Source organism: Motacilla alba, chromosome 3 (genome assembly GCF_015832195.1).
Source record: "Motacilla alba alba isolate MOTALB_02 chromosome 3, Motacilla_alba_V1.0_pri, whole genome shotgun sequence".
In the NCBI taxonomy this organism is placed as follows: domain Eukaryota; kingdom Metazoa; phylum Chordata; class Aves; order Passeriformes; family Motacillidae; genus Motacilla; species Motacilla alba.
Genome location: NC_052018.1, coordinates 96317567 through 96334846, shown reverse-complemented (window position 1 = coordinate 96334846; position 17280 = coordinate 96317567). Strand labels below are relative to the sequence as shown.

Sequence of the window (17280 nt, the reverse complement as noted above, 5' to 3'; positions counted from 1 at the left end):
CCCCCCCTTTCCTTTGGCCTTGTTGCCAGCACAGGATATTAAGTTTCAAGGTGGCACAGGCATGCTCTCTCTCTCTCTCTCTCCCGGGGTGGGGCGCTGCCTGATGTCTCTCAATGCTCCTCCACCCTTCCATCTTGCAGGGGTCTTCACCCCCCCTTCTCTGTGCATCTGTCCAAGGCTCCAGCCTACCTCACCCAGACCTCGTGGCTTCCCCTTCCCACCCAGCCCACAGCTGGGCAGGGGAGGTCTAACCTCTTTCACTGCCCAGAACCAAAAGGGCGTTCCCCTGAGAGTCCTCTGCTTTTAACCCCTGTGTTCTCGGAAGCGTATTCATATCCTCAGTGGCCACTCCAGGTGCCAATATTCACATCTGAGCACCCATTGGTTTGACCACTGCCTCTCAAAAAACTCCCTTCCTCTTCAAACCACAACACCCTTCTAATCATCTGCCTGTTTCCCATTACAGAACTGTGGTGGTTGTCTTTTGTGCCATCCCTCACGGATTTATTATGTTACGAAATGAAAAGCTTGAGATGGCTTTGAAGCACTGAAATTGAAATCAGGTGGCTGGTTTACCAGGGAACTGCCAAAGGGTTTCTGACAAAACCACGTGCACAGCTGTAAAGCAGCTGTGAACCTGCATGAGGCCTCCAGCCACATGACGCTGCCCCAGGGACAGTACCTCATTGTACCCTCCACCTTTGAGCCCTACAAGAATGGGGAGTTCTGCCTTAGAGTTTTTGCTAAGAATCAGGCTAAATCACAATGAGTACCTTCCCTGAAAAGCCCCCCTTCTGCTGGGGAGGCAAGCAAAGGAGAAGGTCGCATGCTGCATCCATACCCTGGTCTTGATCTTTTGTCTTAACCAGCAAAATAGGCCCATTTCCACAATGAATTTTTTCCACAGTCTACCATAGTGACCATACATCCATGGCAGATGGTTCTTCAGAGTCATGGCTCTTCTGAGGGGTCCCCTAAGCACTCAGCTTGGAACAAGGTCCCTCAGCTCTGTGAAGGAGAAGTTCCCACAATGAAAGTGTGCAGGATTTGAGACTATGATGATGATGAGATGGTTTTAAAAGGGGTAGTATCAATAGCATCCATTGGATGAAAAAGCCGGAGTCTGGATGGAAGACAAGAACAGCAAGGCTGCATTTCCCATGGGAAATATCTTCAAAGAGTTGGGGCAGGCAGAGGTGGGATGCGGAGCATGGGAAGCAGGAAACATGGGGGCTTGTTTTGCTAGTTATTAACACCTTATAGTTAAACAGCTTTTTTTTCCCCTGCAATTATTTTAAAGGCAAGACTTTAAAGTAGAGTCATAATTTCTGGTTTAACAGTTTTCTTTTTTTTTCTTTTTTTTTTTTTTAGCATGATGGGTGATAAGGTGTCTGCAAAGCCATATGAGGTTAGACAACCTAACTGGGCAGAGTTTTCCTTCATAATGTGGAACTAAAACAGGGGCATGATTTTTATTTCTCATTCTAGCTGGGATTATAGAATGTTTTTGTGCTGAGGAGAAATATTTTTTGCCTGTGGGGATTTTTTACATATGTCCATGTCTTAGTTTCACATTCATTTTTAGGTACCTGGGCCATGTGGCACAGAGACTTCACCCTTGTAGACTGAACTGGAACATGTTTGGTTGTCTTTACCTCCTGCATGGGTAGGAGAAGGTGGAAAAGGCACATTTCCATAGAAATAAATAGTCTTCCTGAAGCCTGGGAGAAGCTGCAAAAGGCTTTCAATGAGCTGCTGAATTGCTCTGGCCAAGTGCAGCAACATTTTCACTGTGGCTATTTTCTAATGCTGTCTTGGTAACAGAAGAAAACTTTCTCAACAGCCTTAGAAAGTACTTGCTCTCAAACTGAGCCAGCCCCTGGCTGGTCATGACTAAGGTAGTGCCTCTGTTTTGCCATTGCTGGAGAGCACATGCTCATTTTCTGTTGCTGTAAATAAGCCTCTGTACATCATCTTTACAATATCCACAGCTCACTTCTTAGAACCTTGTTGTTATAAACGTGTCAAAATTCATAGGCAAATAAAGTGATATACTGAATGTAATATCGTTATAAATATGAATATACTGTAATAAGCTAAGGTTGGTTATGAGAAGATTGAGGGGTTTTTACTATTAAAGGAGGTTTGCCCAGGCAAGTTCCCAAAGCTAAAGAAAAGTGGCTTTCAGGAGTTGGGAAACCCACTGTCATACACATACCACACATGGTCTTGCTGCATTTACATGTGAAGGAGAGGAAAGCAGCACATGATCTCAGAAATTTTAACTAAGTAAAGAATAAGCCATTAGTGGCACACCTGGCTACAGATAGCCAGGGGAGATGACATATCCGATGGTAATCCATTCAAGCCTATAGTCCGTTTCTGGGAAATCCCTTAACATGTAAAGGACTACCAGTAAGGGACTGTTTAGCTTGTATATCTTCCTGGACGCGGGTTTTGTGTATTGTAAACGCGGCTCTTAGGTTCTGTCTAGCAAGAGTCAAGAAGCCTATGAATTATTCCCAAGACATCGAGAGCTGGACCGTCCGTCTTCCATCTGATAGCATTATCCTGGGACCGGAGAAGCTTTGGGACTTACTTGATTAAGAAAAGGACAAAGGACATCCTCACCTGTGGCAAGAAAAAGAGTATAAGAACTGGACTCAGACATGGCTATGGTGTGCCACTACCACTCTGACGCATACAGGGGCTCAGAGCTGTGCACGTGTGTCACCCAGAGCCTAAGTCCTGGGCTAGACTCTGTCCGATCGATTCATGGCTGACCCAGATTTTGTCATTCGAATATGAAATAAATTTTATACTTTGTTATTTTATCATAATTTGGGTCTCGCAAATTATTTATTCAATTTAATTGGTAATTACATTTATAACATTGTTGACTGTTCTCTTGGCCATCCCTTTCCTCTAGCCTCATGTTGATAACAAAGATATATGATGAGTTCAAGACTCTATTCCAAAAGCTTTCTGGAGAGATAAGTGGATTAAAGTGAACAAAAAAACCTGAGACCTCTCTGTTATGATTATACAAATATTTGACTTGCCAATTCCTTTTACTGTCTGTTCAAAAAAACAAGTATTTATCCCCTTTTTTAACTCATAGCTTCAGTTCCATTTATTTTACAATAGAGAAGATTTTCTACATTGTTCCTCTCATTGGAACAAAGTGTGATTTTTTTTTCCCCTTGGTAATGCAAGGCAGGGAATAACTGAAAATATGGCAATAGGAGTGAGGACTGTGACAATATTATCCCAGGGTGAAATAAATTACCTGTGGAGTTATCATATAATTCTGTCAATTGCTTGGCTGGCCAATTCCTTTCTTTTTGTTTAGCTCCAGGAATCAAAAAACTGTTGGCTGGGCTTTTTCTCTACTTAATATTTGAAAAACAGTATATATAAAGTCCTGCTGCGTTACCCTGTGGCTGTCATATCACGTTTCCTCTTAATGAACAGGTGGACACTACTGCTGGAGAGGAAAAACATCTTTTTAGTTAGGAAGACCAATTCTGAGTTTTGAGATAGCAATTTTAGGATTGTTTGGTTGTAGTTTCCGTAAGCCCTGAAAATCTCAAATGTTTTCCTGAAACTTTTTATTCAGTCAAGCATTTTAAAAAGTTTCCATTTACTTGGTCACGTCATCATAGCACCTAACAAACCACTTATTTCCTGGTTGAATGTCTAGAAAATATGATTGGTTTTGAAGATCTTCTCCCTCTGATAGCTGAGGGTAAATGTGAAAGGTTTGAAAAAAATTAAGGGTTTACATGTCTTAGATTTGGAAAGAAAATAGTCTCTGGATGTCTGATAGCAAATCAATAGAGCTTGCTTGAAATAATTTTTGTGTTAACACCTACAGTATGTTTTGTTTTCTGTCCAGGACTGTGAAGTGACGGCAAGTGAACTTCAAAGGATCCTAAACCGGGTTTTGGTGAAGAGTGAGTGATATTATGTACTTCCCATTGGATAGAGCTGAGAACAGGGTCTGTGCTAACAAAACCCAGCTCTGTCAGCTAGGGGTGATGAAAAACAGAGTTTTTGTCTGATCCCAGCTGAATTTCTCCTGGCTTGTTGAACTTCTAAATATGGGGTGGAGTGGAAATAGTGCCTGATGCTTCCCTTCCAAATGCTGTCAGCAGATGTTCTGCAGAGACACAACATTCCCTGTACTTTTCTGGGAGGACCACCATGGGCAGTGTATTTATGCTGCCGCTGCATGACTTCTGTGGACAAATAGAGGCTTATCACCACCAAAACCAATAACATCCCCTCCCACTGTGGGGGAAAAAAAAAAAAAAAAAAAGCCATATTAATCAACTGAAAGGACATAGTGGAAGAAATGGCAGAGCATTGGCTTTGCTACCAAGATTTTAAGGTGGTTGGTATCTTCAGCATCGTCTGCATAAAAATATTTATCTTAAACTATTTCTCACTTAGTCTTTTATAGTTCCTTTTTTGTACTGGAAAGGATGTGAAAAGTCATAGATTCAACATTAACACTTGCAGGGAGATGATCCGCCTTTTAGCTGTATCCTTTGAATGTAATTTCATCACCTTTAAAGTTTCTGGATCTCTTTTGCAAAACTTCCTGACAAGCTGGGCTAAGTTTACACTTCAGTTGTCCTGGCACATGGATGGGGGCAAAAAATTCAATCAGGCATCTCTATCAGCTCATGGTGGCAGAAACTATTTAATCATCAGCTTCTTCTCTCACCACCATATCTCATTGCTTAAACATTTTCCTAAATATAGTGGGGAGAAGTAGGGCCTTTCTGCCTGGCTGCGCCTGTACAGTTCCAGGTGCATACTCTGCATGCTTGGCAGGATGTAGGTTTTGTGTACATCCACAGCTGCTGTTTCTGAGTCAGGTCCTGCTAACAGAGCCCTAAGCTCACAGTAGCAGAGACAGGCTGAGTCTCTTCCCAGGGGGAAGGCTGCAAGCACAGGCAGTGCCTGCCTACCCTCTGCATAACTTGAGGGACACTTGGGGGCTTATAAGGTTTCTGTAGTCAAGGGAAAAGGAGAGGTCAACACCTCTGCCCAGTGCTCCTTTGCACTGGGAAGGTGATGATTTATACTGCCAGGAGCTTGCTGGTGTTGGTGTCATGGCATGGCCATATTGAGGCCAGCAGAGATTCACTGTGGATCTTGTGGATAACTGGCTGTTAGGGGAAGTGATGCCATTGCCCTACACTCCATAGGCTCCCAAACTTAATGGGGTCACTCACTAAGTACAATTCATAGTGTCCAAATCCCTGTTTCTGCTCAATTTTACATTGGAAGGGATGTTCAAAGCCCTGAAGGACATGGGAGAGGACTCTGTAGACAGCTACTGACTCTTTTCACTTGGAGGTCCTGCCCCTGGTTCTTAACAATTTTCTGCTGCAATGCCAGGCACTTTTCCCCCTAAGGCAAAATCTAATCTACTGTTAAGTGTCCAAAATGTGAGTGCTTTTAATCTTGCTTATATATTTAGCAATCCCATATATCATTTCTTGAGAGTGAAGATAGCCTAGAAATTCTTGGCATGCCTTTAGCCAAGCAAATGTGGAGCTGTGGTCATGTCTGTGGGAGATGGAGATGCATTTCAAATGAGAACTAAACTGGCATTAAGATGACACTGTGATGGGTGATTTGTTTTTATCAGAACTGCTCTCCAGATTGCTTTCCAGTGTTGCACCATCCAACCCTTATTTTTACACTCCAGTTTTGTTAAGGATAAAGGAATCCTGATTTTTGAACCATGCCTTAACATGCTCCAGACTGATGGGACCGGCATCTTGGGACTTGTAGAATACAAGACACTTTGGATGAAGATTCAAAAGTATTTGGTAACAACACTTCTGACTCTATCCCCTTCCCTCCCCTCTTAGCTCTGAAGTACAGATCCAGAACTGAGATAGAGTTAAACCCTCACAGGCAGATATAATTGGAAGCCTTCCTTCTCAGGGCTCAAATTTGTTCCAGGGCTCTGAAACACCTCTCACTTGACAGGGCACAAGCAAATCCTCTTTCACCTTGGCCCCATCATTCTCCATGATTTGCAATACCTTACAGAAAGACAGATTAACTCTCTTTGATTATTAGCAAAGACAGCTCTTTCTGCTGCCTGGTCTATTAACGCTCATATGAACATTTCAGCTGTTGCAATACATTGCATTGCTGCCTGAGCATAAGTAAACACAAGAAACATATTTTTAGGACCTACAAAAAACTGCCTTTGTATTTTTGAAATCTTGTAGAACTGTTGAATTAATTTTTTTCTGGTACAGGATTTAATATCCCAAGAAGTTCACCCAGAATGAAGCAGTCTAAAGGAAGGTCAGAGTTGGACTTTCCTGGTGTGACCACCTCCTTTTCAGGCAAGCCTGCTGCCACCATACTTGATGTTGCTCATCACAGAACATTTGCCCTGGAGTTTCATGAAGAAGTGTTGGGTTCATGAAGACACAGCTCTGTCCTAAGCCTTGTCAGGAAAGCAAGTCTTGAGGCCCAAATCCACTATTAACTCTAGGTCTGGGTGGCTTCTAATTCTGAATAATAAACCTGCTGGCAGTAGTAGGCATCTGTCATCTTGTCTGAAACATTAAGCAAGACAGACTTGGTCTGTTGCAGTGTTTGCCAAATGATAGGATATTTTCCTCAATGGCTTGTCTGCCACCATGTAATGTGAAGGCAGGCATGCTGCCAGCCCATGGGAACATGTTTTCCACTCTGCCTGGCTTGCCACTTGCTGCTTGAAATGTTTCTCTCACTCATTAATGTTTCAAAGAGTAGGAACTTGTGGTGGTAGGGACAGTCCCTGTCCCAGCCATCAGTGGGCATAGCAGTGACAATGTAAACATGGCAGAGGTAGGAATGATTGTCCTGGCACTGATTAGCTATACATGAGCAGGGAGGATGGCAGGGCATGGGCGGCATGCTGTGTAGCAGGCACAGACCCTGCAAACCTGCCTTGGTGTTCGGCAGCCTAAGATAGGCAAAATGCTGAGTCATGATGACTGGACCTTAGGAGCCCCTCTCTCTCGCTCTTGGACCCTTGCTTATCTCTCTGTAAGGCTATAGGTCACTTTCCTTTAACCCTTACCATTGGACAATTCTCAATTCCCCTTTTGCCCTATATAAACCCCTGTTTCTGCTTCTGCACAGCTCATTAGAGAAGAGCTGTCACTGGACCCCTTTGCAGAAAAGAAGACCAATAAAAGACACTGCTGTGGAATATTTCACACAGCATCTCTCCTCTCTTCTCTTGCCACATCTACTGAATGCCTGCTGCATGCCCCAGCCGAGCCTAGCAAGCCCAAGAGCTGAAATCACTAGTGAGCTGAAAATCACAAAAGCTGAATATCACTAAAAGGCTTGCTAAGGCGAAGGTTGGAAGGTGCTGCTAGAGCTTGGGCAGGCAGCGCTTATCAGAGCTGAGCTATCCAGCTTTTAATGCAGCTATCTGGGAAGACCCCCGCAACCCAGCAAGCGGCATTTAAATTTGACACACCGAACAGGGAGTAATACCCTGGAGAGCAGCATTTCTTCCTGAAATAGTACTGCCTTTGGATCGTCAAACCCTAGAAGAAGTAAGACCTCCATTTTAGAAGGACTGCTTCAGAGGGGCTCTCAGTCGACCCTCACTTTGACAGCTGGACAAGTGCCCGAGGAGACTGAAATGGCAAGACCACCTACCAGCAGTCCTTTGACCCACATCTGGCTGAAGAAGTGTAAGTTTTAAAAACAGCATTTCTTGCATGCAAAAAAAAAAAAAAAAAATTCTTGGGTCCCTTTTTAGTTTTTTTTTCTTTTTTTTTTTTCTCTTTTTTCTGCTGGTGGGGAATGGGAAAAATGGGATCAAAACTTAGTACAAGATCCCAGGATAAAAAGAGAGAAATATATTTACTAATCCTAGAAATCCTATCTGCTAACAATTTTTCTTTTTCTGAAGGTAACCTTTCAAAATCTGAGAAAATTTATAACGTGGATAATCCTCCAGTTCCCTGACATTACTATAGATACCATAACTCTAGACTCTTTTTGGGACCAGATTGGTTTTAAACTTTTTCATTTCCAGTCCAAACAAGAATAATACGTAGCCCATTTCATCCCTTTTTTTCATATTATAACAAAAGCTGTGGAGAAAGCTAACAAAAACCCCTCTCTCATTAGCCCCTCAGGGAAAGACAGAGACACAACCTTATCTCTCTCACCAGACCCTATTCCTTCAAATGCAAATTGTGCTGATAAGCTCTCCCTTGCAGCCTCTCTTTCCCTAGGTTCTAATGCCGTCTCTGGTCCCAACTTACAACCAACCCCTCTATTAGAAACTAGAAATACAAACCTCCTGCCGCGCCTGCAGGGTCCTGGTAGTCCACCCTCCCCCCGCCTTCCCCTCCAGACGCGGCAAGCACAAATCCCGTTCTGTCGATTGTGCAGCCCGCGGCACCCTGTGTGCACCCCACCCCCCCTGCGGTCCCCTCTACCTCTGCAGCTGCTTCCTCCTCCCCTGCCATGGCTCCCCTTATCTCTGCTGCTGCCGTCCTTTCCCCCACCCCTGCTGGCCCCTCAGTCCCAGCCCCCAGCCTCACCGCCATCCCTGCCGTCCCTGCTGGCCCCTCAAACACAGCCCCCACCCCTGCTGCCACCCCCCCCCCCCACCCCCGCGTGCATCCCTGCCTCCAGACCTGCCGCAGCAGGAGGTCTCCCGGCCTGCCTAGTTGCCGCAGCCCCAGCAAACCACGCTGTACCCATGGCAGCACCGCCAAGGCCAATGCCCCCCCCGCACTTCCCTTGCCCCCATTCCCCGGCTTTCCAACCACCCACCCACCCTCAGTGTCCCTCGCATGGAACCTCTGAAGCCCCCCACTGTACCACCCCACTTCCCCATGTGCCTCAATCCTGTGAGGATTGAGCTGTGCTACCCGAGTTGCTGCCATTGCAGCACCACTGCCACCCCTTGTAGCCAAGCCTTGCTGTGTGCTTCCTCAAATCACCCCCAGTCCCAAAAAGCTCTGCCAAAACCCGCTCCAACATGACATAAAAAGCATAGGGGTTGCTCTCGCTCTCACTCCTCTTCCTCCTCCTCCTCGGACAGCAGTGACAGTGATTCTGATTCTGATACACAGCACATTGATGCATGGGCTCTGATCAAATTGGAAGCTACAAAGGCAGGGGATTGGGAAATGGCACAGAAAATTTCTGCCTTCCCAGTAGATTATAAAAAGGGAAAAATAGGTGGAGCTACTACTAGAAAGATGTGGGAACCTAACTCAAATATGGAACGCATACAACTAAATAACATAGCTAAAGAACATGGTAGAAGCTCACATATTTTTAGCAATTTCCTAGAAGCCACGTTCTCAGCACATATCTTGGTACCCCACAACATTAAGAATATAGCCCACTGCCTCCTTTCCCCAGCAGAATATATGTTATGGGAAAGGCATTGGAAAAAACAATTGAAAACATTATCAGATTCATATGCTACAAATGCTGATAGGCCAGATTTTACAGTCTAATAGCTAGCTGGTGAAGGGGATTTACAGAAACCTAATGATCAGACTGACACCTTACCTAAGGAAGCATTGCAAGACTTGGCTATGGCAGCAAAAACCTCCTTACTTCTCACCCCAGATGACTCTGTCCTTCCCAACATTTTTCTAATATTAAACAAGGAATAGATGAAAGCTTTATCAAATTTGTGGATAGAGTTAAAGATACTCTAGAAAAACAGATAGAGAGCACAGAGGCAAGAAAAGAACTGTTGTGTAAACTTGTACTGAGTAATGCTGATGAAAAATGTAAAACAGTTCTGAGGGCTCTACCCCTGGACACAGAACCTACCATAGAGCAAATGCTGGAAAGCTGCACACGTCATTTGTCCAGTGAAAATACAGTGGCAGAAGCAGTTGCTAAGGGTATTGCTGAAGGAGTTTCTGATGCATATGCAGTTATGGTTTCTAAAGACCAGGCTTGCTGCCTGTACTGTGGAGATTTGACACACTTTATGAGGGACTGTCCAGACAGGCCACCTGCCCGATACCTTGGCAACACCTACCAAAGGCCCCAGCACCAGCCACGCTACCAGTTGTATTCGGGAAACGGCTCGCACAGCACAGTGGAGCCTCGTGCTATGACAACAAATCAAAGGCCATCCAGACCCATCCACACACCACCCCAGGAGATTCCAGAACACCTGAAGAGGGTCCAACACACGGAGCGATACCGATGGGAACCTGGCGCCAGCTGGTAACTGCTCTGTACATTAACTTTAAAAATAAAGATGTTTATCGTGTTCCCACAGGCAAACGTGGGCCAAAAGGCAGTCCTTCTAACATCTTAATTGTAGGTGACACTCTCCATAGCCCAAAGGAGATCTTTGTTGTTCCAGAGGTACAAACAGTGCACTCAGGACAAGAAATCTTTGTCCAGGTGTACTGCACAGACTAACCATATTTTCTTTCAAAGGGAACTCCAATTGCACAGGCCTTTCTACTCCCAAAGAATCACAGGGAGCAGCTTCCTCTGAACCCTACAGCAATGTGGGCACAATTTGTGGGACCAAGTAAACCTACCATTGAATGTGGTCTCACCTGCAGAGCAGGAAAGATCCATCTGCCAGGGATGCTGGACACCGGTGCTGATGTGACCATCATCACTGGCTCAGAATGGCCAGCACACTGGGAACTACAGCCACTACCAGGCATGATTTCAGGGATTGGTAGAGCCACAGTGTCTACGCAGAGCAAGAACAACGTCCTCGTCGAAGGGCCTGAAGGCAAGCTGGCAACCATCCGCCCATTCGTGGTAAGGGTCACCATCACCCTTTGAGGAAGGGACTATCTTCTATCCCAATGGGGGGCTTCCCTACGTATTCCCAGTCGGGATTTCTAATTGGGGCCACTGAGGAGCACGCACTGCCAGATACTCCTCGGCTCACCTGGAAATGCCATGACCCGATCTGGATCGAGCAGTGGCCCCTTTCTGAAGTAAAGCTGCGTGCACTACAAGCTCTCATGGAAGAACAGCTAACCAAAGGCCACATCATTGAGACCACCAGCCCTTGGAACTCTCCAGTCTTTGTACTGAAAAAGCCTGGAACGGACAGGTGGAGGCTCCTCCATGACCTTCACAAAATCAACAAAGTCGTCGAGGACATGGGCCCCTTACAGCCTGGCCTGCCCTCCCCCTCGATGCTGGCTAGAGACTGGACACTTGCTATCATAGACATTAAAGACTGTTTCTTCAGCATACCTTTGCATCCTCTGGACGCTCCGCGGTTTGCCTTCTCCGTTCTCTCTCTTAACAGAGAGGCTCCACTTAAAAGGTATCATTGGTGTTTTCTACCTCAAGGACTAAAAAACAGCCCAACTATATGGCAGTGGTATGTTGCTCATATCCTGTCTCCCATTCGGAACCTATTCCAAGATGCAATCATCCACCACTATATGGATGATATCCTGGTTTGTGCATCAGAAAAAGCTTACCTGGACAAAGCAGTTAAAAAGACTATTGAAACCATAGAAAAGGCAGGATCCGAGATCCCTGAGGACAAAATACAGTACACCAACCCATGGACTTAAATTGGATTCCAGATCCGGGAAAGGACCATCGTACCCCAGCAGCTCTCCATCCGAGACGACCCAAAAACCCTGAGAGATTTACACAGTCTGTGTGGATCCATTAACTGGGTGAGTCCTCTGCTAGGAATCACAACAGAGGACCTCGCTCCCCTGTTCAACCTTCTCCGTGGCCACGAGGATCTGGACTCTACATGCACTCTCACAACAGAGGCCCAAGATGCCATCACCAAGGTCCAAGAAGCCCTGTCTTCACACAAAGCTCATCGCTTCAAGCCCAGCCTGCCCTTCCAGTTCGTCATTTTGGGAAAAGCACCTCAGTTCTATGGACTGATTTTCCAGTGTGTCACTCAATTTCAAGACCCTTTGCTGATCCTAGAGTGGATCTTTACAAATAACCAACCTAAAAAGACAATTACCACCTTCTAAGAAACCACGGCACATCTCATAAAAAAGGCTAGATCTCGCCTCCGGTCTCTTGCAGGGTGTGAGTTCACATGCATATACTTGCCACTGACCACTGGGGACCTGGAGCATTTGCTTCAGACCAATGAGAGTCTCCAGTTTGCCCTAGATAGCTATACAGGCCAAATTTCAGTTCATATCCCAAAACACAAACTTTTTAATCGGGATGTGACCTTTCATCTGACCCCAAAATTAGACCAAAGTAGGACACCTCTCAAAGCTCTAACCATCTTTACAGATGGCTCAGGGTCATCCCACAAGTCGGTAATGACATGGAAAGACCCTATTACCCAAAAATGGGAATCTAATAGTGAAATAGTGGAGGGATCTCCACAGATTGCAGAGTTAGCAGCTGTTGTCCGAGCCTTTGAGAAATTCAAAGATAAACCCTTTAATTTGGTCACAGATTCAGCTTATGTTGCTGGTATAGCTATGAGAGCAGAACATGCTCTTCTCAAAGATCTTCCTAACCAAAAGTTACACCAATTGATTTCTGCATTAACACGCCTAATTTCCAACAGAAAGCGACCCTATCATATAATGCATGTGAGGTCACACACCAACCTCCCAGGTATCATCACAGAAGGTAACAGGAAAGCAGATGCATTAGCCATGGCAGTAGAAATTGCTAATGTCCCTAACATCTTTGCCCAGGCAAAGTTGTCACATTCATTTTTTCATCAAAATGTACCTTCCCTTATCAGAATGTTCAAGCTTTCAAAAGAACAGACGAAAGCTATTGTTGCCACATGCCCGAGCTGTCAAAACTACCAGATACCATCTGTGGGGACGGGAGTCAATCCCCGAGGTCTGAACAGCTGCCAGCTGCGGCAGACAGATGTAACTCACTTCACACCCTTTGGAAGGTCAAAATACGTGCTTGTATCGGTCAACACATTTTCAGGAGCAGTGTTTGCATCATGACATACAGGAGAAACTGCACAGCACACCATAAAGCACTTCCTCCTTGCCTTCGCTACCCTGGGAGTACTAAAGGAGATCAAAACAGACAATGGACCTGCCTATACCTCTCGTAAGCTAAAAGAGTTCTTCAGTGAGTGGGGAATAGAATGCAAGACAGGCATACCTGCAAACCCTACAGGACAATCCATCGTAGAACAGACACATCAAACCCTCAAAAGAGTCCTCAACTAGCAGCGAGGAGAAACAATGCCATATCTCCAGCTGAAAGACTTTGCAAGGCTCTCTATGTCATCATCTTCCTAAACTGTACAACATCTGAGCCTGACCCGCCAATACTTCAGCACTTTGCAAATACCACCCAAGCAAAGCTCACTGAGAAACCATTCCTGGGCACTGCGAACACTACCTCTACTAACACTGACAAGAATTCAGTGTTAGTAGAGTCAAACTGAGTCAAACACAAGTCCTCCTCAAAATCAAACAAGTTCTGCCTGGAGATGAAGACGTCGCCGAATCTCCACAGACATAGGGAAAGACCGTCCCATCATGCGAGAGCAGACAATATAGAAAGCTGAATAACATTCTGCTGCATTAAGCCAGAAGTTAGAGGTAGTCTGAACACAAAATTGTTCTCTGAATTTTATGTTTTTACCCCTCTATACCCTAAAAAACCTTATTATTCCATTTTCTTGTCTCTTATCAAAAAACCTATACCCACTCCCCCATCCTTAGCTTATTAGAAAAAAAAAAAAAATAAAAGGGGGCGGGAAAGGAACAAGGGAGAAAACCCTAACCCTCTCACCACAAAGATAACGAATTTTGCTTATATTCCCTATCAGAAGCCCCATTCCTGTCCAAAGATGAAAAATATCTCCGTTGGTGCTGTCCTTACTGCTGCCTGGATGCTCTTCACCATACCGTATGCTATCTATTAGATTAGCCCACAGCCTAGCCATAATGTTTGGGTAACCTTAGCAAAAACATTAAAATAGGATAACATGTGTTTATCCATGGGAAGTGTTGATAACCCACTTTCCACGTCTAGTAGGAATTCCCTTCGCAGCCGATGACTAGCCCATCTATAACACAGAGCTCCTCTGCACCACAGGTAAGAGACCCAACCTGGTAGATACTTGGGATGAGTGGACAAAAATGTTGCCCAATGCTCTAGAGGAACCCCAAGAATTGGACTTGTTGGGGTCCTCCAAGGCAATGTACTGTGTCAAATTTTACTTCAGACGCCCGAAAAATAATTGGCCAGAAACTGACCAGACCAAAAACACATACCGAAAAGACATATAACCCATTAACAAAGCCTACAACCCTCCCGATTGGTGTAATTACACTGCTCGTGTGATGTCTGTGTCCTCTCTCAATCCCAAAGTATTACCCAAGGGAACGTTTCTCATCTGTGGTGACAGAGTGTGGGCTGGGATTCCCTCTCGACTCCAGGGAGGTCCCTGTACCCTCGGGAGACTTTCTACCCTCACTCTAAATATCACCTTGTTACATAATTGGAAAAAAGAAAATGAATTAAAATGCCACAAAAGATCCTACACAGAATTTGATGAAAATTGCGATCCCAGATTATACGATTGGAACAAACCAAAAGATTGCTGTCTCCCTATTCCTACCATGGGTAGCTGCAGCCAAGGCCCTAGGTGAAATAAATCACCTCAGGTGCTGGCTCAGTAAGCAGGCCAATGCTGCATCTGCAGCCCTGAGCGATATCTTAAAGGAAGAAGAAACCACAAGACATGCATCACTCAAAAATCGAGCAGCAATTGACTTCCTGTTGCTGGCCCACGGACACAGCTGCGAAGACTTCGAAGGGATGTGCTGCTTCAACCTCTCTTCACGCTCGGAATCCATCCACGCGAACGTCCAGAAACTGAAGGATCTTGTGAAGGACTTAAAAGTAGAAAACAACCCAGACTGGGTTATTGACCTGTTCGGTCAATGGGGATTAACAGGATGGGTTGCATCTTTGGTTAAGGGAATGTTGTGGATTTTCCTTGTGCTTATCATTGTATTAGCCATGTTCTCATGCCTTGTTCATTGTTTCAAAAGAGCTATAGGGAACGCCTTTTTTCTAAATACAGAAAGTGGAGTTGTAGCAGGCACAGACCCTGCAAACCTGCCTTGGTGTTCGGCAGCCTAAGATAGGCAAAATGCTGAGTCATGATGACTGGACCTTAGGAGCCCCTCTCTCTCGCTCTTGGACCCTTGCTTATCTCTCTGTAAGGCTATAGGTCACTTTCCTTTAACCCTTACCATTGGACGATTCTCAATCCCCTTTTGCCCTATATAAACCCCTGTTTCTGCACAGCTCATTAGAGAAGAGCTGTCACTGGACCCCTTTGCAGAAAAGAAGATAATAAAAGACATCGCTGTGGAATATTTCACATAGCATCTCTCCTCTCTTCTCTTGCCACATCTACCAAATGCCTGCTGCATGCCCCAGCCAAACCTAGCAAGCCCAAGAGCTTAGAAATTATTTGTAAGAAGAAAGAAGAACTGCTATAATATTATCTTACAGAACCAGTCTAAATTTCCAGTAGATTATGGCAAACAGCCAGACCTTTACACTTTGTCAGGCAGTGATTCTCTACATGCCAAACTCTGTGGTTTATATCCAGGTTTTTTTCCCCACTCTTCTACATTTCAGAAGTGTTCCATCTCCTGGACAAAGACAAGAATGGAGTCATCCAGATCTCTCTGCCTGAGGTAAGGCTGGTCAGATTGAAATACCACCTGATCTAACTGCAGCAGTAGACCACACTAAAATACACTTATTTTAAATCACTATTGTAAGTGATTTAATCATTGTTATAAGAGAAACATGGTAGTGATTCAAAGGGCAAGTTTGTTTATGTGAAAATGTTCTTCAGCCTACAAGGACTGTCTGAATTATTATAATGAACTTTTACATTTATATGAGCAAAAAAATAAGGATACTTTCAAAACTCCCAAGGCTGATGGAGAAGGTGCTTACACGGTGCATTTCACTATCTCTTTTTAGAGGGCAGTGGTCAAATCATTAGAAAACATACAGCAGGGAACTCTTCTTTCTGGCAGAGAATGTACTGATCAACCTGCCAGAATTAGAAGAAACCTTTTAAGATGCCAGGTCTTTTTTTTTTCCACATTGTTTTTTATGCAAATTTTTCCTGTTGAAGCTGTTGTAAAAGCAATCAGCTTGAGCCTTCCCTTTGCAGAATACAAATATATCTCAGGAAACAGCTGGAAGGAGCCCTGACTGGCTTGAAGGGAGGAGGATGTCTAGGAAGCGCTGTGACCCTCAGTCACAGTTAGTTAAATCTAGCTGAAATTGTACATTGTGTACTCCCACCCTAGAGTTTTTCTAGGTTGAAAGTTGAAGCTTTCTCCAGCTTGCCCTGCAGAACTCATCTTCCTTTGGAAGAGACCCCACTTGCAATGTTTGAGGCTGATCCTGGCAGTAGATTTCCCTGAAGTTCAAGAACAGATGGATCCTACACATATAAAAGATTAAAATGCAGCTCCAGCCTTTCCCAGCTTGTTCTCCCAGAGGCACTGAAGAGTGCCCCAGTGGCATACTGTAGACCTTCCTGATGCCCTGACTCCTTGTTCTGTTTCTCCCTCAGTGGCTGTGCTGCACACTGGTTTGAACCATGGTCAATCAATTCAGCAGAGACCTCTGAGGCTCTTCTGAGCATGAAACCACTTGTTTGGCATCTCCTTGTTATGAAAAAAAGAAAGAGAAACTTCTTTTTATTCCTGGCAAGTTACTTTAGGCCAATAAAAATGATCACCTGTCAGTTATAAAATAAATGAAGTCTTAAACAAACAAACGCATGACTGACCTCCTTTACTTTTCCTGCCCAAAGAGTATTGCTCTGTGCCATGCTGAAATCTCATCAGTTCTGACTTAGCATGGATGTACCCAGATGGCTGTGGTTTGACTTCTGACTGTGCAGCAAAGTTCAGCAGTGTTCAAAATCCTGGAAGGGGTCTCCATTGCTGCAAAATCCAGCATATGTTTTGCTCCATGCTCAAGAGTGTGAGCAAAATTTATGTTGCTGTCTTGGCAACCTCCCTTTGCAGACAATTGTTTGCTTTGGCTATGCCAAATGTCTGCAGAAGCTGGGGGTAAGGAGCTTGGAGGCAGATGCTGAGCTGCTGGGAGCACAGAGGATTTGGGCACAGACAGAGACCCATGGATTAGCTGGGAATCAGGAAAATGTGCTGGCACTCCTCCACAAGTCTTGGCTCAGTCCTCCAGGAGGAGTAGTAAGAATGGAAGGTCAGATGCAATTTTCTGCAG

The 17280-nt window shown here is 44.8% G+C and overlaps 1 long non-coding RNA gene and 1 pseudogene across 1 annotated transcript; both read left to right on the top strand.

Moving 5' to 3' along the window:
• LOC119699136 overlaps positions 1-5891 on the top strand; it is a 28564-nt pseudogene extending 22673 nt beyond the window's left edge.
• Positions 5892-7157: 1266 nt separating this feature from the next.
• LOC119699884 lies at positions 7158-16807 on the top strand. Its single transcript, XR_005256578.1, has 3 exons — positions 7158-7733; positions 10474-15701; positions 16601-16807. It is a non-coding gene; the product is annotated as an uncharacterized LOC119699884 (long non-coding RNA).
• Positions 16808-17280: the final 473 nt, after the last annotated feature.